This window comes from Arvicanthis niloticus, chromosome 14 (assembly GCF_011762505.2).
Source record: "Arvicanthis niloticus isolate mArvNil1 chromosome 14, mArvNil1.pat.X, whole genome shotgun sequence".
Classification (NCBI taxonomy): domain Eukaryota; kingdom Metazoa; phylum Chordata; class Mammalia; order Rodentia; family Muridae; genus Arvicanthis; species Arvicanthis niloticus.
Genome location: NC_047671.1, coordinates 24,728,030 through 24,750,932, shown reverse-complemented (window position 1 = coordinate 24,750,932; position 22,903 = coordinate 24,728,030). Strand labels below are relative to the sequence as shown.

Sequence of the window (22,903 nt, the reverse complement as noted above, 5' to 3'; positions counted from 1 at the left end):
CATCCTTTTACCAGAATATTAAGCAATCAGAACTAAGCAAGAAAAGTCAATAGGCTGACACTATTTTGCAGGTACACATGGGACTATTAGTCTCCATAGAGACTTGTCCATGACGACTGGATGGTTGGTTTTCCCCCAGTCAATGAATGATTCAGCATTAATACCCTACAGGGTCCCACATGAGGAAGCAGCAATTCCCTAAGTCACAAGTAATTGGCACTTTGACACCTAGTTCTGGTCAGGGAGGGGAGAGGAAAACAAACATTCAGCATACTTCCATTCCTCCTTTTAGAAACAGCCAGGTGTGGTGGAGCATGTTTTACATCAGCACTGGGGAAGCAGAAATAAGAGGATCTCTGTGAGTTTAAGGCCAACCTCATCTTTATAGTAAACTGAAAGACAGCCATGACTATGTAATAGAGAGACCCTTTCTCCAAGAGAAGGAGATGAAGGAGAGGAAAAGGGAAAGATGACATCAAAAGATCATCCTCTATCACCAGGCATGAAGAGTCTGTTCTTCCCAGATGGAAAACCAGGGACTACTAGCATGACAAAGAATTTCAGGGGCCTAGAGAGGTAGCTCAGTGGTTAGGAGCACTGGAGACCTTTCCAAAGACCCAGATTTCGTTCCCAGTGCCCACATGGCAGCTCAAAACCATCTATAACTCTAGTTACAACAGATCTGGTGCCCTCTTCTGGCCTCTTCGGGCACCAGGCACACATATAGTACAGATACACATGAGGCAAAACTCCCATACATTTATTTTTTGTTTTAAGAAAAGAACTTCAGAAGCGTATAGGAATAATCTTACTTGTCCCTAAATTATAGAGTTTGTAAATAACAGAGGGAAGGCTGAAATCCAGGTTCTCTGTCTCTGGATCTTAGCCCATTTTGCTGCAAACAATGCAGAGCATCAGAAACAAAAATTGCTCTCCTCCTGTATCTCTAGAAGCATCACCTCCTCCACTTCTTGTTACTGTGGCCTGCCAGGCATTTCTGAGGCTACCTATGCCTTGTACTTAGAGTCCAGACATTTTCTAACACCCCAGCTCCAGATCAAAACATCGCAACTCAGAGTCGAAATACTCCCCACTACGCTGCAATTTGTAATAAGATATCAATATTACACAGTAACATAACAATGGGTTCCACTAGAAACTACAACAAAAAGAAAAAAAATAAAGCGAAGATTTAAAAGAAATAGGTCACTTAGCAAATGTGATCATTGGGGCTAATTCTGGTTCTTCTCTGTAGAAGGCCATGGTGAGGAGTATATTGTCTTTGAGAAAGACATTACATCCTACCATGTAAGCAGCTGACCTGACAGACCTGACGGCTGGAAGGCACCGCAGGTTTGTCAGCTTGAAAAGCGGTGGCACTGCCACCAACTCAAAACGGCTGCCCGTTTTTCTCATGGAGCCGCTGACTAAAAGCGGCTGCCTGCTTTGAAAAGTGGCAGCCATGCCTGCTTCGAAAAGCGGCTGCGGCTGCCGCTCTGAGGCACAATCCAAGATGGCGGCTACTTAGGCTCAGGTAGAACTATCAGTGCACTGCGCATCACTTAGGAATTTGACTCCAGCCCCTCCCAAACGGGGCATGCAAATGAGGTACAACTAGGGTACCACAAACCTGGCCAATCACCCCCGCCCAGGTGGGGTATGCTAATGAGTATGCTAATGAGTATGCTAATGAGTCATTGCAAATTGACCAATCGGACACCTCCATGTGCTTTGCCACGCCCAGGGCTGGGGGTATATAAGCAGCCCGTTCTGGGCATTCGAGTCAGTCTCTCCCAGAAAGCTAAAAGAGCGCTTCCAATAAAGGCTGTTGAGAAGAATCCGGTTTGTCGCGTCTTCCTTGCTGGACAAGCGGGGCGCAACACTACCACAGTGCTCTGAGAACACAGGCTTAATCTATGGTCACTGTTGATCAGCTGTCAACTGAAAGTCTCAAGTACTTGGAAATCCCTGTGCCCCTGGCAAACTGTAATAGTTGATCGCCTCAGATAACATTAAAACAATCCTTGAATCTGTATTGCAAATGGGGTACAACTTTATTTTCACTTGCCTCTAGCTAAAGTGACAAAATTCCTTTAAGTGTAAAAGTAGGCCACAAAAAAAAACCCCTGCATGATATTAACAATATCAGTGACTTCATCACTGATACAAGTTGTCTATGTATTCTAAGTCATATTCAATTGCCCCCTGGCACCTTTAATGTTATTCATGCATCATGACATGGAAATGGGTTCAAAGCTACCACTAGGTCTTATTTAACACATTGAAAAAATTACATATAACTGTATCAAAACCTAGTTATATATCATGTAATTACATTTAAAGAAATCCTGAAACGTAGTCTGCAGGCTTTACCAGAGTACGAAAGAGATCCAATAATGCAAAAAAAGGCTAAACCTCCAGGCAGAACCTCACACTAGCTCCCTAGTGATAAAATTATGTACTACAGATTATGTTATAGGATTTAAACACATTACTTATATTATCCTCTCTAAGCATCCTATAAAGTGATAGTTAAGTGTATGAACTTTATCAATCTGACCTTGAAATGTGAGCCAAATAAATCTAGCCTACTCAGGATTGGTCTAGTCCCAGAATCATCTTTTCTGGTTCTTAACATAGGATAGATCCCCTGGGTGAGTGCTGAAGAACATAGAAGTCCTATCTAGGAATACAAAAGTGGAGGTGTGGGACTAGGAAGATGGCTCAGAGGACAAAGTGCCTGCTGCTCAAGCACGAGGACCAGAGTTCAAGTCCCCAGAAGCTACATAAATACCAGGTGAGTATTATGGCATACCTGTAATTCCAGTGATTCAAAGGCAGAGACAGAGGATCCTGGAGTAAGCTGGCTATCAAGCCTAGAAATTCCATTATCCAGCTCTAGGTTCCATGGAAAGACCCTTCCTCAATAAACAAGGTGAAGAGCAATTAAGAAAAGCTCCCAGTGTTAACCTAGGGCTTGTGCACAAACATAAACATTCATACACACAGAGCATGCGCGCGCGCGCACACACACCACTTCTTTTAAGCAGAAAGCTATCTCATGCTCTATCAAAGGGGCTGGGTTCATTAGTCTATCTTTCTTACTACAAGTAGGGTACCTATGTCTTCACCTAAATCTCACTTCCCTCCTATAACCTTCACCTCTGGTAGCATTTTCCAGTGGTCTTTCTAATATTCCCTATTGCTTCTGCGCTGTTTGCTTTTCTATGCAGATGTGTATTGCTCATTGGCTATTCCCCAGGACTAAATTCCACTCATCTGTCTATTTTAATAATTGGGATTTCATCAGTTTTATGTTGTAATATTTTACAATGGCCAGGATCTTGTCACATAGGACCTTTACAGTCCCTTTAAAGCTCTGGTAGTGACAAGGTAATTCTGACAGTTTACTGACTCCATGACTCACAAACACAGGGTAATTGTCTTCAACATTGGGAAGAAGTGACTATTGTAAAGTAGGCCCATTATTTTCATATTATAGGAGCAACAGAAAGCAGAATCATTTTTCATCCTGTTGAAAAATTAGCTTCATCACAATGGTTTTTAACCTAGAAATGTCAATATTAGAAAGTGTGAATTATTCTGCCAGTGTGGAGACCAGCAACCCATTGACTGCTGCAGGCCTGTTAGACTCTCTCACTAGCCTGCAAGGAGCTGTGATGACAGAACCTAGCAAGGCATCAAATCAGACAGCATCTGAGAGATTACTCAGAACACCCAGCTTCTAATGTACACTGCTGGAGCATCACAGGGGTGCCGGATGTTGGTCAGATTCCTATTGATAGGGCAACTGTTTGTCTCCATCTGCCTAGCACAAGGGAGCTTTAAAACACTTCTGGTGTAATTATCTCTTGAATTTCATTTAACTCTCCAGAATGCCATGGTTCAGACAGGATGAAATGATATGATCACTCTATTTATTTGTCATGTGGACCAGTCATTTCTCTCCATAGAGAAGGATCCTAAACTCCAGAAAAGTGCCTGAGAGATGCCAGCTCAGTAGGCAAAATGATGATGCCTGTCTCATTTCCTTTCCTGTTACTGTAATAAATACTCTGACAAAAGCAACTTAATAGAGAAAGGGTTTATTCTGCCTCATAGTTCAAAAGCACCTTCCCTTACAAGAAACTCAAGATTGCAGGATCCTGAAGCAGTTGGTCACATCAAATTCGCAACTTAAAAGCTGGAATCAAAGGCTACTGCTTGCCCACCTTTCTCCATTTATAGAGTCCAGGATCCCAAGCAGGGAATGATGTCACCCACGGTGAATGGGCATTCTCACCTCAAATAACACAATCAAGATAATCCCCCACAGACATGTCCGAAGACCCATTTACTGAGCCATTCTAGAATCTGTCAAGTTGACAAGTGACACTGTCACAAAACCCATTCACTGCTCTCCAGAGAGTTACCCAGGCTGCTGCAAAGTCTCTATTAATATATAACACAATTACAAATGTTTTGCTGGAAGTATGGTATTTCCCCATATCTTCAGGCTTGATTTCACTCCCCATGAAAATATTATACATACATATTAAGTTTATATGTAGTGAGTTTACAGATCCTAAGTGTTTTGTTCATAATTTTTAACACCCTATATGGTGTATAAAACATTTCATTTGGTCCTAAAATCTCATCAGACCCACTTCAGTCTCCAACCCAAAGGAAATATGTTTCAATTTTTATACCCACAGGGTATTTTATCTGTTCTTGAACATTACATAAAAGATATCATGCACTTTATGGACCTGGAAGCCTGAGAAAAATAATTTTTGTGAAATATGCTTAGTGAAAGCCTTGCTTGAGAGAACGGTTCACGCCACAAGGGAAAGGACTTTGCCAGGACATTACACCCACTTCCTCCCGCTCCAGCCCCATGAGGGTTTCTTATCTCAGCCAAGAGTGGAAAATATAATCAATAAGGGTGAAGCCTTCAAGAAAATATTGGTTGCACTGCTACAAGAGATGGGTGGAGACACTGGGAGGGAAAAGAAATACTAATGAAGAAAAGTATGTACCAGACACATGGAATTGGAAGGACAGAGGAAAGAAAGTGATGCAAAAATGAGAGATTATTATGATGGCTGAGACTCCCCCAAAAGTAATGATTCTAAATCAAAGATCCAGAAAACTCAGAGAACACAATTTTGTTCAATACTGAGTTTTTCACCCCGTTTTTCTGTCAGTGTCCGGGAGAGTATAAAACCATCAACAATAACTGTACCTTTGTCTATTAGATAGCATAGTATTAAAGTTCTTTCATCAGGTTGTAGGCACACTTGGGAGTATTCAATACTCTAAACGAGTTGACTCTTTTACCATCATAATCCATTTCTCGGTGTCTCAATTAAGATGCCAAGTGAACTCACTTGGCTTGATCTAGACTGCAGTTACATTTCTGTTACAGTGGTCTTCTTCCTAGCATTTTCTTTTGTCTCTTTGCAATGCTCTTTATCTTTCTGCTGGAATTCTTCATGTGCTCATGCATGCTGTCCGCTTTCTCACTAGTTCCTTTAATATCTTTACCCATTGTTTTAAAGGCCCTGTCAATCACTCTAACTCTGCTCATTCTGTATGACTAACTCTGTCACACTTCTCTCTTTACCACAAATCACACTGCCTCACCAGTTCACATGTTTAGCATATTTGTATATGCCAGATGTCTTAGTTACTTTTCTGTTACTATGATAAGACAGCACGGCCAAGGCAACTTATAAAATAAAGGGTTAATTGGGTCTTACAGTTTAAGAGGGTGAGTCCATGACTATCATGGCAGGGAGCATGGCAGCAGTAAGGCGGATGTGGTGCTAAGCAGTATCTGAGAACTTATATCTGACCCACAAGCACAAGAAAGAGAGAGTTAACTGGAAATGGTGCATGCTTTTTGACCTCTCAAAGCTCAATCCCAAGTGGCACACCTCCTCCAACAAGACCACGCCTCCTAATCCTTCCCAAACTGTTCCACCAACTTCAGACCAAGCATTCAAATATGGGGATTATTCTCATTCAAACTATCACATCAGATAGTGTGTTTGTAAAAATGATGCGTATTGAATCAATATTTACCCACAGAAGGTCATATGCTCTCTACCTACACTTAGGGAAACAAGTCGATATCAAGTTAAACTGAGTCTGGGTTTGATTCTTGCTTCAGTTAGATTCAGTCCATCTGTGCTCCCGATGAACACAATCCATATTCCATCTACCAAGACTTGACAGATACTGAGGGTTTCTTGATATTTAAAAGTTTAACTAGTAGCTCTCTGAGTCCATGGAGATATTATTCTCTGTCGCACAGCTCAGCTACCAGACAGGGAAGACTCTGCTTTTTTAGCCTGATCTTAGCTTTATGTGTATTAAAAATCTCTCAGCCTATGTGTCTTTTTACCTCTGCCTCCTCTCCTCCTACCACTCCTTTTCTTTTCTTCCTCTCTTCTCTTCGTTCTCTCTCCTTCCTCCAACCTTCAGAAGGTCATCATGAAGATCAAAAGTGCCCCTTTTTGCACACTCCTTATCAACTGATTTTATATGATAAAAATCAGTCTTCCTCCTCTTCTCTGCCCATCCAGGCAGAACCCAGTCCAATTTCAATTGGACACTGTAGTGTGGACCTTAGATACCATAGATTAGATTCTCTCTCTCTCTCTCTCTCTCTCTCTCTCTCTCTCTCTCTCTCTCTCTGTCTCTCTCTCCTCTCAGCTTTGTTCTTGGGCAAGTACCAACGATTTGGATATTTCTTTTTTACCCTCCTACTTTTGGCCTTGAATGTAGGGTTTGAGTTTTTGTTTCTCTGAGTATCTAATAATGTGACCTTGGGAATGAAGTCATGTAAATGAAATTTATTGAGACCATATTAACATGTTCCTCTAGATAAGTACACTTATGTTTTCATTTTTAAAAATAATTAAAAATTATTAAAAACATGGGAATATTAAAACATGGGTATATTAAAAGCATGGGAGCACATGAAGATGACCATCTAGAAGAGCTAGATGATCCATCTATAAGCCAACAAGTATCAAAAATTGCCAGCAAACAACCAAAACCTAGCGAAGAGACCTAGAACATATCTGTTCTCCCTGCACTAGAAGGAATCAACCCTAATGGCACCATTATCTTAAACTTCGGTCATCCAGAATTAAGGGACAATAAGTTCATGTTGCTTAAGCCGTTCAGCTGTGGTCTCTGTCCTAGCAACTCTAACAGACTAACAGGGTTGCTGGCCTTCCTGGGCTCAATAAAGCCCACTAGAAAGAATACACTAAAAGAAAAGGTGGGTATAGACCTGTGACAAGGATCCTTAAAACACCTGATCATGCCAGATCGCATGAAGCAATAGATTTGAACAGATACTCTATCATAAAAGATATATAGAGAGAAAGACTAGGGACTGGAGAGATGACTCAGGGGTTAAGAGCACTGACTGCTCTTCTAGAGGACCTGGGTTCAATTCCCAGCACCTACATGGCACCTCACAACTGTCTATAACTCAAGTTCCAGGTCATCTGTCCCCCCACATCAAGGCATATAAAATAAAGTTTAAAAACAAAGATATGTAGACTGTGAATAAGCGTGTTAAAAGGTGATCAGCATTGTTAGCTTGGCTCAAACCCATGGTAATCATCCTGCCTCAACCTCCTTAGTGCCAGGATTACTAGGGTTGGCCATCACATCTAGCTAGCTGTTGGACAGTTTTCTAAAAGGTAAATATACATCTCCCTTGCACATTCAAGAAGATAATATGTCACAGAAGACTTGTACTCAAGTAGCTTCGTTTTCAGGTCTAGAAACAACAATAACAAAAAAAAACAAATGAATGAATTAAAGAAGAAAACCAAACCTATGGTGTAAGTACAGGGTTGTAGCTCTCATGTAGTACTTATGGGATGCAATCAAGCCAGGGCCCTTGACTAGCATGTATGATGCCCTGAGTTCAATTTCTGGAACCTCCTACATGCACACACACACACATACACACTCACTCACATGCATGCACACTCACACACACAGTCACAACACAGACACACAAGCACACACCAAATAACACAAACAAAAAATAAAAAAGCTAGCTACATAATAAAATACTACTCAGCAATAAAAAGGGATGAACTATTTGACTACTGACATACTCAGCAAAACTGATGAATCTGAAGATAATAGTGAGTAAAAGAAAGCAAACCTAAAAGATACATACTACAATATTTAAAAATATTAATGCCAAGTGTGGTATCAAAATGCCTTCAATCCCAGCACTTAAGAGGTAGGGCCAGCCAGATCACTTGAGTTCAAAGACAGCCTGGTCTATATAGCAAGTTCCAGAACAACCAGAGTTACATGGTAAAACATTTTCTCCAAATAATTTAATGTTTTTATTAGCAAATACTAATTATTATGATAATGAGCTTCCTCTACTTTCTGATGATAACATTTCTGAAAATTCAAATTGTGATGAAATTATAGCAGATCATCGATTGTGTGGAAAGCGAAGAGTTTGTGGGAGAGAACTAGGGCAGGGACAGAGAGAAATTTTTAGAGACAGTCAATAACTCATTGTTTTGACTTTGGTTGGACTTGTGTGCAACATAATTATATCCAAACCCATGCTGGTGTTTAATTCTTAATGTGATGATTTGGGGGAAAACATAAGATAGTTCAGGATGGGATTAATTAGCTCCAATGAGAATGGTTTAGTTACTACAAGAATACATTGTAGTACAGTGAGGTTTGCTTCCTCGCAGACGAACGGCATTAAGAAAAACAGCTAATTATCCTGGTATAAACTGCAAGAGAGAGTTAAAGTTACAGCATTCAAGTTCCCACATCTAATGAGGTGTTGCTGACAAATTTTAAAGGCTTAGCACTCCTTTCATATCATTAGCTGCAATGGGAAACCCCAAGGCAGAGCTGGAGAGATGGCTCCAGCAGTTAACGGCACTGCTGCTTTTGCAGAGAACCCAAAATTCAGTTTCCAACATCCATAATTAAGTGGCTCACAACTCTAACTCTAGCTCTAGGGGATCAGGCACTCTTTTCTGACCTTTGTGGGCACCAGCACGCAGGTGGCACACACACATGTGGTGCATATGTATATACTAAGGGCATGTACATTAAATAAATAAATACATAAATAAATATATAATTTTTTTAATTGAAGAAACCCCTGAGGTATATATTCTTCAGCTATTTCCATAGATTAAAAAAAACTACAAGTTTTTAGTGAATGTAAATTAAAGCCCACTTTCATAGCAAGCCTTTTACTACAGAGAGTTACTTGAGGTCAGTTTTGTCTGAGCAATGTACTTGAGCCCCTCTCCCATGCATTCCCTTCCCCTCCCCTTAGTCCCTCTGCTTGTCCACACAGTTTCACATCTACTTTTGTGTCATCGGTAAAGGACATACATGTCTACAGAAGATTCTGTGTGCCTATAATGTCTGGGATGTCTAGGATCTACAAATGAAAGAGAAAATGTGATGTTTGTTTTTCTGAGTCCAAGTTTATTAAAAATTAAGCCCAAGAAATGTTCCAGTTGTTAAGGATACATCATTGATGAAAGCCTGACTCCATCTTTCAAATGCCGTGTAACCCATCAGTTGAATTGATAGAATGTCTGCCACGGGCATCCTCCTCTCTGCTTATTGTAAAATTGTATCATTTAAAGAGAGTGTGCTTATAATCACAAAATGCGAGTTTAGACTCTAAGACTTTAAACTTGAAGGGAGATTCTTCAATATAGGCTTTGCCTATTGATGGAGCAGGATAACTCGAACTAGATGCCCACATCTGAGGATTCTCACGCTAGCAGATTTGCTGAACAAGATGGATCCTGCAGGGCCCCTGCCCCCTCCCACTCCACAAAGCAGCCACAGCTGGAGGCTACATCATCATAGAGAGGACAGAGCATCCTCTCCCTGAACAAATCTGACAAGCTCATCACATTAGGTTGTGACATACAAAATACAGCATAATTGCAGCTTCTAATCATCACAGTGATGGCTAACTTGATAACGCGAGGTCAAATCCCATTTTTATATCCCGAATTTCTAAAATATTGTTTTGTCAGAAAAAAAAAATCAATTTCTCATTTTTCTAGTGTTAACTTGAAAAGGGTATAATTGATCAAGCCTAAATCCCTTACATCACCCAGGACTGTGTGAAAGGCTCACACACCCAGCAAGCCACTTGAGTTGGGGGCAGGCGAATGGTAGTCATCTCCGGCATCTGACACCCATGGGCCCAGAGGGCTGCAAAGCAAGAATACATTTTACATCCTTTGGTTAAGACTGTGGGGAAAATATCGGCTGGTGGAATACGCTCAGCTGGCTCGTTGGGGTTTTGTGGTCCAATTTGCGGATGAGATATTTATAAAACGCGGTGATTACAATGCCATCTCATTAACATTTGTTAAGTGAAAACCACAGAGGGCAGCATTTGAGCTCCAGCCAGAGAGGAGAGAGACTGAATAAGGAGGCTGGCTTCCCTGCCTCAGCACGGCAGAAAGACACCCTGATGGGCAGATTCCCTCTTGCATCCTTTAAATTTGATTTTTTTTTCCTTACAGAAGGAAAAGGCTGTGGGGAGAAGGAACATAGCTTTTGCTTTCTTTTATTTGCTACCTAAGCACGTCAAAATTAAGTCAAGACCAAATCAATTTTCCCATAAATTTACATTCTCCGCCCCCTGTACTGTTTATCCAAAAAGACACCTCTTCCAGAAAGTCTGCCTGGAGGCAGATTAGCCATCCCAGTAGGTCTTTGCAAGCTCAGTGAGGTTCTAGACCTGACTGGTGAAATTGCTCTTGCTGCCTTCTACCTTCCTGTCCCTGTTCCTATGAGATCCAGTGTAAAACTGGTTAGACTCCAGTCTCTGCTCCAGCACTTGGAAGTCCCAGAATCTCTGTGCAAGGGTGTTACGGTGGTAGGAGTGGAGAGCATTGCACAAGATACACAGTGAACACTCAATCAATAGTAGCATAGTTACTGTTAATGTATTGATAGCTGACTTTCCTCTTCAAGCCCGTCTCAACCTCATGGGTGGTTTAAGTCATGCATTGTACACAGAACCAGCCCTAAGGCTATCCACATGATGGACAGACATCCTGTAACTACCGACTGAGTGTATGCTGTATCTAGAGGAAACATTTGGAAGTTGGGCCCCATGTTCAGTGACTGATCAAATCCAGTGACTATTACAATGATGTGTGCCGCAACTTTACTTGAGAACTCTGCAAAACCTCCTGGCATGTCTTCTTTCTTTGTCAATTATAAATAAAATCTAAACTTCTGAAATCCCTTCCCTCCTAACACCTACCATACTTTCTATTATGAACATGTGTGTACATGGGCATGCACATACACACATAAAGGAAGAGAAGAAGGCAGGAGGGGGGAGGGAAAGGAGGAGCAGGAGCAACAGATTTTCTCATTGGTACTTAAGAGTCACTTAACATGTAGACAGAAACTCCAAATGAAGATGCTCAGGCCCAAAGCAGAATGCTTTGTTTTAAAGCTTTGTTACAACTTTAATTTGTTACTGCCTCTGTACTTAGCCTCTGCAGGCTAGGGATGCAGGGCAAGTTAACCATTAACCCTTTTCAAGCCACAGATGAAACACCTGGTTGCTATGCCATTTCCAATAAGAACAGAAAAGTGACTCTGTCCTTCTGAGAGCCCGAGACCGGGGTGAATACTACCATGAAGACATTTTCCATACTTACTAACACAGAAGCCAGCAAATGGGTGAGAATGAGATTCTTGACATATCACACTAGGAAGGCATGGGCATGGCTAATGTCCAGGGCTCAGTCTCCCACTCAGATCTACAGAGCAACACTGTGAAAGGCTTGAAGGGAGTGGATAGTATGGCTCAGTTGGCCAAACGCTTGCTGAAAAGCAGAAGGGCCTGCGTTTGGATCCCCCCCAGCACCCACATGAAAAGCCAAGGACAGGTCTATGATTCTAGCCCTGTAGAGGCAGAGACTAGCAGATCCTTTGGGGTTGCTCGTCGGCCAGCCAGCCTACCTGGATCAATGACCTCCAGATGCAGTGAGAGACTTTTTCTAAAACTCAGGTTTCCAGAAGGGCTGAAGGTGCACTTCAGTGAGAGCACTTGACTAGCAGAAGCCCTAGGTTCAAGGCTAAGCACTGCTCCCTAAAATAAATTAAATGAATGTTTGAGAAAGACACCAATCATACATACACATATATATCAACATATGTGCATATATGTGTATTTAATACATATATCATATATGATATATATCATACATAGAAAGAAAAATAGAAAGAAAGAAAAAGAAAGAAAGAAAGAAAGGAAGGAAGAAAGAAAGAAGAGAGAGAATGAGGGAGAAAGAAAGAGGGAGAGGAAGGAAGAGAGGGATGGACAGAGAGTGAGGGTGGAAGGGATGAAGGGAGGGTAAGGAAGGAAGCAGAGGTCAAGTGCCTCTATTTATGTGACTATATCCTGGCTTATGGTGAGAACCTTCATATGATATAGTAGATGTTATTAATAACTTCTGTTGCATTGTTTTTAATAGTTTAATTGAGTTTGTTTTTTGACAATTTCTTGCGTGCACAAAGTGCATGATAAGTTATTGTAACTCCCCATGCTTTCAACCTCTCTCTCCTAACACCCACACACCCACCCACACACACACACACACACACACAATTCCTTTCTACCATCATAATGTGTCACTGTTGTTTTTCTTTATTTTGTTGTATTTTTTAGACCCAATGATTTAAACAAGATCATTTGTATGACCCTAGTAAGCTCTTCAGTGGGCTCACAACTGAAGCCAATGGCTGCCCTTCCCCCAGAATCCATCAGTAGTGAATACAGGAAAAGGTAAGGTCCCATACGCCCCTCCTCAGTCCATGACTGACTGGTAATCAGATCAGATTTGTGCAGGCCCAGTGCAGACAGCCGTAGCTACTGTGAGACTGTGATGTGTTAATTATTCCATATAGAGAGCACAGTGTTTCAGAGCCCTCCTTCTCCCTGTCTTCTTGCTCTTGCATTCTATCTGCCCACTCTTCTGCAATGATCCTGGAACCTTAGAAGGGCAGTGACAGACACACTCTTTTCTTTAAAGGCTGGGAAGACAAAATCTCCATTCTATTTATTAAATTCTTTCATGAAGAAAGGCTCTCTAGAAGAGATGTTTTTCTTGTAGTTTTTTCAGCATCAAAAATTTGAGTCTTCATCCCCTGAAGACACTTCCCTAAAATTGTTAATCTCAATTGTCAACTTGATCACATTGAGAGACCGTGGAAATTATAAGGCACACTTCTAGGTGCATCTGTGACATTATTCCCCAGAAAGAATTAGATCGTGAGGGTTCTGACTTAATGAATGTTTTGATCATGATGGTCTCAAAGTTGGAAAAGATGGTGGCAAGTGGTGGATCTGTGGACATTGGGATTAGCCAAGCATGTTCTTGGGAGTTCTGTTCTTCCTCCTTCTCCTCTGTTCCATGTCCTATCCACCATGGTATGAACTGCCCTGACGCACACCCTTGCCACGATGGACAGAAATCTATGAAACTATGTGCAAACTAAAGTTATTCCTGTGGGGTGTTTTGGTAATAGTGGTAAAGCTAGCCTTTTACCACAGCTGAAATATCCTAAATTCTTCATTCTCTTTCCCAGACATACACTCTTTTTAAAGCTATATTTATTTTATTTTACATATGAGTACACTGTTGCTGTCCTCAGACACACCAGAAGAGGGCATCAGATTCCATTACAGATGATTGTGAGCCACCATGTGGTTGCTGGGAATTGAATTCGGGACCTTTGGAAGAACAGCCAGTGCTCGTAACCATTGAGCCATCTCTCAAGCACCCCCAGACATACACTCTTAATGTGCATAATTCATGCTCTCAGTTCTTCAGCATCCTATATAGTTAGAAGAAACAGCAGGGAACCTAAGATGATGGGAAAGACATCAAAACTCCTTCCTGGCACAAATCAGTGTCATCTACTTATTGGCATTGGCCCTTGAAACACTGACCTTCAGAGGCAGAACTCTGAGCTAAAGCAGCTCTCCTAGAAAGACGTGGGTAATTTCATGATGAACACCATAAGTAGTGAGGCTCTACTTTATCTCCTGATGTGCTACGTTATCTTATGAGCTTCCTAACAAATGCAGAGTCAAGAAAAGGATAGAAGAAAGGCCAGGAGGTCTGGATAGATGGAAGGCTGAGTGTGCAAGTGAAAGACAAGCCACAGAGAGGAGAGTGGCAAATCCATGAGGACGTACCAAAGTCGGGAGTAGAAAGAAAATATCCAAATATAAAGAGCACAGAGAAAAAGCTTAGTCAATATGAGCTCATTCATTCATTCATTCATTCAATATGAAACCCCTGTGTATCTACCAAGTCACAGGCAATCTGGGCACTGCCTGGTTTAGTGAGAAAGCCCTAGAGTTTGTTCAACCAAGTCTACCTAAGCCTGTTTTCTGGTGTGTATTGAAATCTGTGAGCACCGGTTTTCTCCTTTGTCCCGTGAAGAGGTTGAATGAGATGATTGTGTGTAACACAATCACTGAGCCAACACATCATTTCTACCCATTCCCAGCTACAGTCCTGCAGTTGAGTTAAAATTTACTCTTTCAATCTTTCAAGAAACCACCACACCCAAAAAACATTCATTCTGAAAAAGGTACTAAATTCTAGCACCCCTGGGCTTCAAGCAGGGTTTGCTTTCTCTCCAAGTTCCCAGAAAGCATGATCTGCAGCTCACTCAGTGGCAAATGATATTTTCCGTTAAAAATATTTACATATTACAGCTAAAGTAAATGACTATACCAATGAGTTAGCAATCTATTGGGAGATAACATAACCCATTAACCAGCCAATGTGAGATGAACAAGAGAATCAGGTGAGTTGACTATGTTGCTATTCTACATTTGCTTTGAAAGGAAGAGAAGACTGGTCCACATAGCATCCACCTTTGAGTAAGTCCTCAAATCATTGCAACACAGTTGGTGCTATCCTGGATCTGGGGCTATGAGAAGCTACTACACTGATGCAGGGGCCTTAGGGGAAACATTGCAAACATAGTGACTAAGCCTAAGGGTCTGTGACACTTCACACCATTAAGCCAAGCCACGCTGTGTGTGATTCCTCATGGCATATGAAATGAACTACGAGAACTCTTCTACTGCTAGGGTGTCTAGCTTGACGACAGGCCAAGATTTATCCAGTTGGAAGGGTCTCATTTATTTATTAAACAAACATGTATAGAGAATCTGTAATGTGACAGAAAGCTATGTTATGAATGAAATTGATGCTCTTGGGGCTTAAATATTAGTGAGGGAAGAAAGATATAAACAAAGAAGAAAAGAAAGGAGAGAGTAGAGCAGTCTTCAGACTTATCATCTAAAATTAACTGGGTGGGAGCTACGTGGTAATGTGCCATGCAAAGATCAGGGTGGCAGCCATTGAATTATTGCCTCATACTTTATAGACTCATGTATCCTTCTTACTGGAAGGGATTTTATGTTTCAACACTTACTGTGAATATGATGAAATTAAGAGGTAACCTGATGTCTCTGAAGTCACGCCCAGGATTCTCTGCACAGGAACATTCCTGTTTTTTATTTGCTGAATAATGTTTGCCAAATAATTATTTGACAAATATGAAGTGACGCAGGGGTTTATATTTTCAGAGAACTGTGGTGGCTGTTCTCTCGAGACCAAATTTCTTGCAGTAATATGAAAAGCAGGAAGATGAAGTAAGCAGAGGCCCATCTTGGGCTAACTGTGACCCTGACTTTCATATAAATGATGAGAAGGGAAAGAAGAGAGACATACAGGGTGATGGGTAGGCAAAGGTACATCCTGGTCTAACAGTGACCCTGACTTTCATATAAATGGTGAGAAAGGAAAGAAGAGAGACATACAGGTGATGGGTAGGCAAAGGTCCATCCTGGTCTAACAGTGACCCTGACTTTCATATAAATGGTGAGAAAGGAAAGAAGAGAGACATACAGGTGATGGGTAGGCAAAGGTCCATCCTGGTCTAACTGTAACCCTGACTTTCATATAAATGGTGAGAAAGGAAATAAGAGAGACATACAGGTGATGGGTAAGCAAAGGTCCATCCTGATCTAACAGTGACCCTGACTTTCATATAAATGGTGAGAAAGGAAAAGAGACAGAGACACAAGTGTGGATTCGCCAAACAAAGCTAAATGGAAGAGAGGGAAATAAATGAAATCTCAGGACTCAGAAAAGTCAAAAGGTTGACGTAAGCTCAGCAAACACACTGCAGGGATGACCAACCATGGGAGAGAGACCTGGAGCCAAGAAGTGGGACATGTTTCTGCTTACCATCCTCACGTTTAGGCTCCCAAGAGCCTAATTGCAAAGGAGAAATGCTTCTGTGCTAGGCACAGTTAGGCTCTGTACTAGCTGGTTTTGTGTGTCAACTTAACATAAGCTGGAGTTATCACAGAGAAAGGAGCCTCCCTTGAGGAAATGCCTCCATAAGATCCAGCCGTAAGACAATTTTCTCAGTTAGTGATCAAGGGTGGGAGGGCCCATTGTGGGTGGTGCCATCCCTGGGCTGGTAGTCCTGGGTTCTATAAGAGAGCAAGCTGAGCAAGCCGGGGGAAAGGAGGCAGTAAGTAACATCCCTCCATGACTTCTGCATCAGCTCCTGCTTCCTGACCTGCTTGAGTTCCAGTCCTGACTTCCTTTGGTGATGAACAGCAATGTGGAAGTGTAAGCTGAATAGACCCTTTCCTCCCCAACTTGCTTCTTGGTCATGATGTTTGTGCAGGAATGGAAACCATGACTAAGACAGGCTCCTTTTACACACTCTATGCTTTGACAGACACCCTGCTGCTGTCAAACAATGTCTTTCAGGACCTCATGCTAAGGTATCAATGAGAAAGAAAGAAACTAACCAATCTAGCAAGGGCATTTGGTCCTGGTTATGGGTGGAACTTTGCTTCTGCTGTTATGCAACAGAAGCAGAAATCATCTGCTCCCTATCAGGTGCTCCAGCAGGGATGTCATGATGCTCTCATTCTCACTGTTGGGTTTCAGACAAATTAGAACAGCAGCCATTGCCTGAGAGGGGCGTAGAAATCTTGGGCTCAGAACCAAGGCTAGTGGTTTGATTGCCTCCAAGAACTAAGCCACCTAGACCAGAACAAAAGCTAGTCAGGTTGAGAGATGTGCTGAGTGTTGAGGAAGGGCATGCCCCTTGATGCCAGCTGACCATCTCTGAGCTCAGCATAGCAACAACAGCAAGAGTACTCCCATTAAACCTTCACACATGAGGTCCAAGCCCATCTAATTCAATAGAAGATATTTCCAGTAGGGTGAATTCATGATAAGCAATAAGGAAGACTGAATGGCCCTAAAGTGATCCACCTACAGTCTCTCATCAAAACACTCCTGACCCCCAGCTGATAAAAATCTAGGTGTTGTTGATCCGAGCCAAGTGACTTTGATCTACAAGTTGCTTCATGATCAACTCTCCCAGGGAAAAGCATATGACAAGTTATTGGCCTTTGTAGAGACAAGTCAATGCTTAAGTCTTCATTTTTCAATGTGGGACAGGTCTAAAAGAAAATCCCAGCACCCTGCAGAGTCAGCAGAGAGTGGCCTGATACAAAGTATTTTCTCCACCCACCCACCTCTTCTTCACCACCACATTGAAGATACATATCCTGAAAAGACTATAAACTTTCCAGTGAAACTCTATCTAGACATTAATTTCTGAGCCCATAAACTAAGAGGGTCATGTGTGCATACATACCACAGGTTGCAAGCCAACAGGACAAGGAGGAGAGTGGGGTAGATCCTGCTATCTTGGCTTCATCTCCATTTCATCAAATCTTGTAACTATCTCCAAAATCAAGACGGACAACCCTACATTCCTTACTCTGAATCAATGAGACTATACTAGAATAAAACTTTACATACAACCTGCTTCTTCTAACACAAGTGGCCAATAAAGAGGAACAACAGAACAACAGAAAGTTAATGTCTTTGTTTCATCGCCGGAGACTAGCCCATTAGAAATGGTTAAGAAGAGGAGATCACTAAGGTGGAAAGGTCTCTAAGGAAGTCCTTTAACTTCCACAAGACTGTTTCCTAACCTGTTTTTAAATTTTCTTTTCTGTTTCCTAATCAATTTTAAAAGCATTATCTGATCTGCTTCTGCAAGACATCTCTCCTGGGGTTCTGAGAACAATTAAAGGTCATGTAACACAGCTTCTCTGCATGCTATACACATGGTATACATGGTATCAAGTATCAAACCAGATACTTGGAAACATACCCCGAGAACTGTAACAAGTAACAAAAAGGTGCAGTAATGATTATTATGACACATCTGATAAGTAACACTACACATTTTTTCAAAGCTTTAGCCTGTCTCCTTAATAATAAGAGACCCTATCTCTCCCATTTCACATCAAAGCAATACTAATACAGTATTTTCCGTTGGGTAAATGCTGTAGTGGTTTCCCTAACTTGCAAAGCAGTGGTCCAGGGAGTAATACTGTGCTCTTCCACCTTGGAACTGCCAGACCAGAAAGTTCAACTGCTTCTGTAAAATCTTTTGAGTGAGATTGGGCTTTTGTTTTGCATCAGACTGAAAAAGGAAAGAGAGAGCTGCCTTCCCCAAAGTCACCAGAAGTATCATCCAGAGATTTCAAATTCATCCTTCTGTCTCAATGTGTCCCAACCAAAACCTACTTCTAACTATCTGGTATCTCAGGATGCTGGTGTGTGTGACCCAGCTCCATCTGTACCTTATTAGAAAAAAGAAAAAAGGAATTGGGGCTGCATCTATCCTACACTAAAACTTTTTAATGGAATAGAAATCCTTTAAGGATTATCTTAAACCTGGGCAATATTGTTAAGTGGGACCTGAATGTAGCCAAATAGCTATATGGTTGAAAAAAAGTCCATCTTTCTCCTCACGGTGATCCCATGAATCACAGTTCTGCATCACTGATCCACTTCAGTGTTGGCCCATGTACTACGAGGATATTAATTGACAGAGATACAAAAACTACTCACAAATGCCAGTGTTTCTCAACATGAGAATGGTTTGCAAACTCTGTCAGTGCAATCTATCCCCCCAATCTCATCTTTAGGGGGACTTAAATTGTGTGTACCTTTCAACTGGATAGAGCTAACTCATCTCCTTCTTCACATCTCCTTCTCTGTGCCAGCATCCTGTCTCTGCACCAGCCAAATGGCTTGCTTTCCCAGAGTTACCTTAAGCCTTACTTCTTCCTGACACACGTTGACTCCTAGAACCCCAACTCACTTAAAAACTTGGAAATACAACCCCCCTTCTTAAACAAAAACAACCACTGCAGAGGCCAAGCCAGAAAATGTGACCAGCCTTTGTGCCTCCCTGCAGGCTGTATGCAAGGCACGGGCAGCAACATACCCCAAAGTTGTAATAATCATATAATGCTTATCTGATGCACCAAGTTGTTATTGGTCTTTACATGGCAGTTCTTCATTTTATAGAGATGATATGTTGCCAAATATAATTCACTCATTCCTGTTACCAAATGCTGTTTGTTCCCGTTAATCATCTGTATTGATACTACTGGAAGTGTTCTTCCTTGTTCACATCACCTCTTTGTTCACAGTAGAGACACTATACTCATAAGATGTGCTCAGAAGTTAAGCACAGGCCCCCTTGAATTGCAGCAGTTGTGTTTCATCTGACTTTTATAGAGCACCTGAAAACATCTCTGCTGAGTTCTATTCTTTTAATAACTTCTCTGTGCCAGAACAGTGTGATGGAAGCAGTATACTGAATTCTTTGTGGTTGATTATAGGTGCCTTTTAGGAGTGTAGCTGGGTTTGTTTGTTTTGTTTTGTTGTTTTCACAAGGTCTGAACGGGCTAGCCTTAAAGAAATAAAAGAGGATGGAAATTTTAGAATTTTGGCAAGCCAGGGAAATAGTTACATCTGAACAAAAAGTTCAGGAACACTGCCACACTGTATCATGTAGGTAATGGTCACTTAAGTCAAGAAGAGACTTCAAACGTCTCAGATGTTGTTTGTCACAAAGTGTGAACAGTACAGTTGTGTGAATGCACAGGGGCTCATGAGAAGGGTCCAAGATACAGAGCAATACTCTTCTGGTTCCTCAGGCCAAGAGTTAAGATGGACACACCCACCACGCTGCTGTCCAAGGTAGCATTCCTGTCTTCTTTCCCCAACCTCCTCCTAGATATCAGATTGAGCCCTGATGCTTCTAAATAACTACACTTGCAATATGCTGCCCATATTGAGTGATAATTAAAGACATGGTCAGGCAGACCTTCATTCAAATTCCAGCTTTACGACTTACTAGCAATATGATCAAAATGCCAGCTCTAATACTCAGTTTTTCCTTCCTTGAAATGGGAGGGGTGGTAGAAGTTCCTATTTCACAGGCTTATTTAAGGATAAATGAGATAAATGAGTAATCATTAGGATAACACAGCCCACAGAAAAGGTCCAGGCATTGCATTACTCTAGCCAATATTTGATTGCCTAGAAGTCCAGCCAAAGATACCAACTGCAAAAAACATCGCTGGTATTTTCTTTTTGACCACAATTGTAAGGACAGTTGAGGTTTCGATGAGGCAGACAGCTCTGAGCCAAAACCAATTAATGGAACAGGTTCTGATCCTTGCTTTGTCGATAACTGGGTAAATTCATGAAACTGACAAGCCTTTCTCTAGGCTTCAAATTCTTCCTAGATAAACCAGGGGCGAAAATGTCACTTATGTGCCACAGGAGGTGATGGAGACAAGTATGATGATGCATATAATGGTACACTGAAACTTTCAAGTGATGAGAGAATGTGTTTATTCTACAAAACCTGCAGCAAACAGAAAGAATCAAAGTAACAGTCTAGAGAAGTGGTTCCCAACCCACCTAAATCTCAGACCGTCTAATACAGTTCTCTCCATGTTGTGGTGACCCCACCCCAACCATAAAATTATTTTTGTTGCTACTTCATAACTTTAATCTTGCTACCATTGTGAATCACAATGTAAATATATGATATACAGGATATCTGATATGTGACCCCCAAAAGGGCCGTGACTCACAGGTTGAGAACCACTGGTCTGTAGGATGCTATAACCCACATCTGGAGTCAGATCCTGAACCTCCCAGCTCTCTAGATAAACAGAAATATTATATCAACCAAAGCAGAGATTCTTTGCTGAAGTCTTGTATTATATGAATCACAAGTGCCTGTCCAATCATATTTGGTCACAATAATCTGCACTGGTGGAATATCCGTCTTACAGCAAAGTTATTAATTAACACGATTGCTATGTGGAGTGCTCACAATCAAATCTGTCCTGTCTTGCTCATCTTTGTGTCCCAGTGATGAGAGGAATAATTTGGTATATTTTATGTGCTGGTCAAATTAATGAGTAAAAGAGAAGGTGAGGAAGAGAACAGACTGGTAAGGAAGCTGACACATTTCTCGTTCTGTTCCTAAGCAACAAGCTCTGAGCTTCGTCATGTGGAACTTGATCTTATGTTCCTCATTTGTGAAATATGGATAACTATATATCAACTTTTAACAGAGAAAGCTAGAAGGAATAAAATCTTATTCGATTGTCTAACAATGGAGCTGCTAAGATCATGTCAGTGACAAAGGTGGAGCCAAAGCGGGATCCCAGGTTTAAGTTGTCACATAGTTTTCTGATGCATTCTAGGATGTAAAACCTTCTGGAGGAGGTAGGACACCACAGTCCTATTTGATGAGAAGGTGCAGACTGAGGCATGGAGAAGTCACATGACTGAGACCCAAACATGCCCAGGTCTAGGTCAGGGCTTCTCTCCTAGACCAAGCTGTTACACTGTAACTTTATAGCTTCCTCTGAGAATGAACATAAGCCTCCTCAAGAATAAACACATCTAAAGATAGTGAACACCCTGAGGCCAGATCCAAATCTCTTTCCATTGATCTCTTTTATCTTTATGATTTTACTCCTAATTTGAGCTTAATTTCTCATTATTTTTCCCACCTTGAGATGGATATATAGATATGTCAATATGAATATATAGAGATACATATTGCTCGTTTTTATTCTTGTCTCTGGCTTGCATTTAATGCTATGAATTTATTTCTAATCAGAGTTTATCTCTATTCCCCTAAGCTTTTGATAAACAGCATTTATATTAGCATTCAAAATAATCTGTGATTTCTTCATGGACGGAAGGGTTATTTTAATAGCATAGTGCTCAACTCCAAAACATTGAAGAATTTTCTAGTGTTTTACGGTTGCCTTCATCTTGAATTCCCTGAAGTTGGAGGAGATCAAAATTTTGAAATCAGTTGAGATGTGATTTTTATCTTAGCATACAACTTTGGCAAATTTTCTATCTGTACTTGAAAATAAGATATATTCTCATTATTATTGCTTAAAAGGTTCTATACAAGAATAAAGTTTATGTAGATTTTCCATGGTTTTTCTTTTATTGTACATATATTGCTTTTGTCATTTATGCTATCAAGTTATTAACAAAAGTGTGTTAAAGTTTCCCTCTGTAACACAAAGGTGTTTACATCTGGTCTTGCTCCTTTATTTTCAATCAACCTTTAGTAATGGTTGTGATGCTTTTGGTTGGTGTGTGTGTGTGTATGTGTGTGTGTGTGTGTGTGTGTGTGTGTGTGTGTCCACAATGTCGCATAGCCCAAGCTTGCCTCAAACTCATTATGCAGCTTTGAACTCCTGATCCTTCTGTCTCTGCTTCCTGAGTATTAGGATTATAGACATGCACCATTACACCTGGCTCAAGTTCTGTGTGTGGGGTGTGTGTGTGTGTGTGTGTGTGTATGTGTGTGTGTTGCATATTTGTGTATATGTACACCCATGTACACATAT

General features: G+C 41.2%; 2 long non-coding RNA genes across 4 annotated transcripts in view; both read right to left on the bottom strand.

Moving 5' to 3' along the window:
• Positions 1-22,903, bottom strand: part of LOC143434287 (uncharacterized) — a 73,477-nt gene that overhangs the window by 21,732 nt on the left and 28,842 nt on the right. The window lies entirely within an intron of this gene.
• The window catches only part of LOC143434288 (uncharacterized), a 46,956-nt gene that overhangs the window by 4,213 nt on the left and 19,840 nt on the right, over positions 1-22,903 (bottom strand). The window lies entirely within an intron of this gene.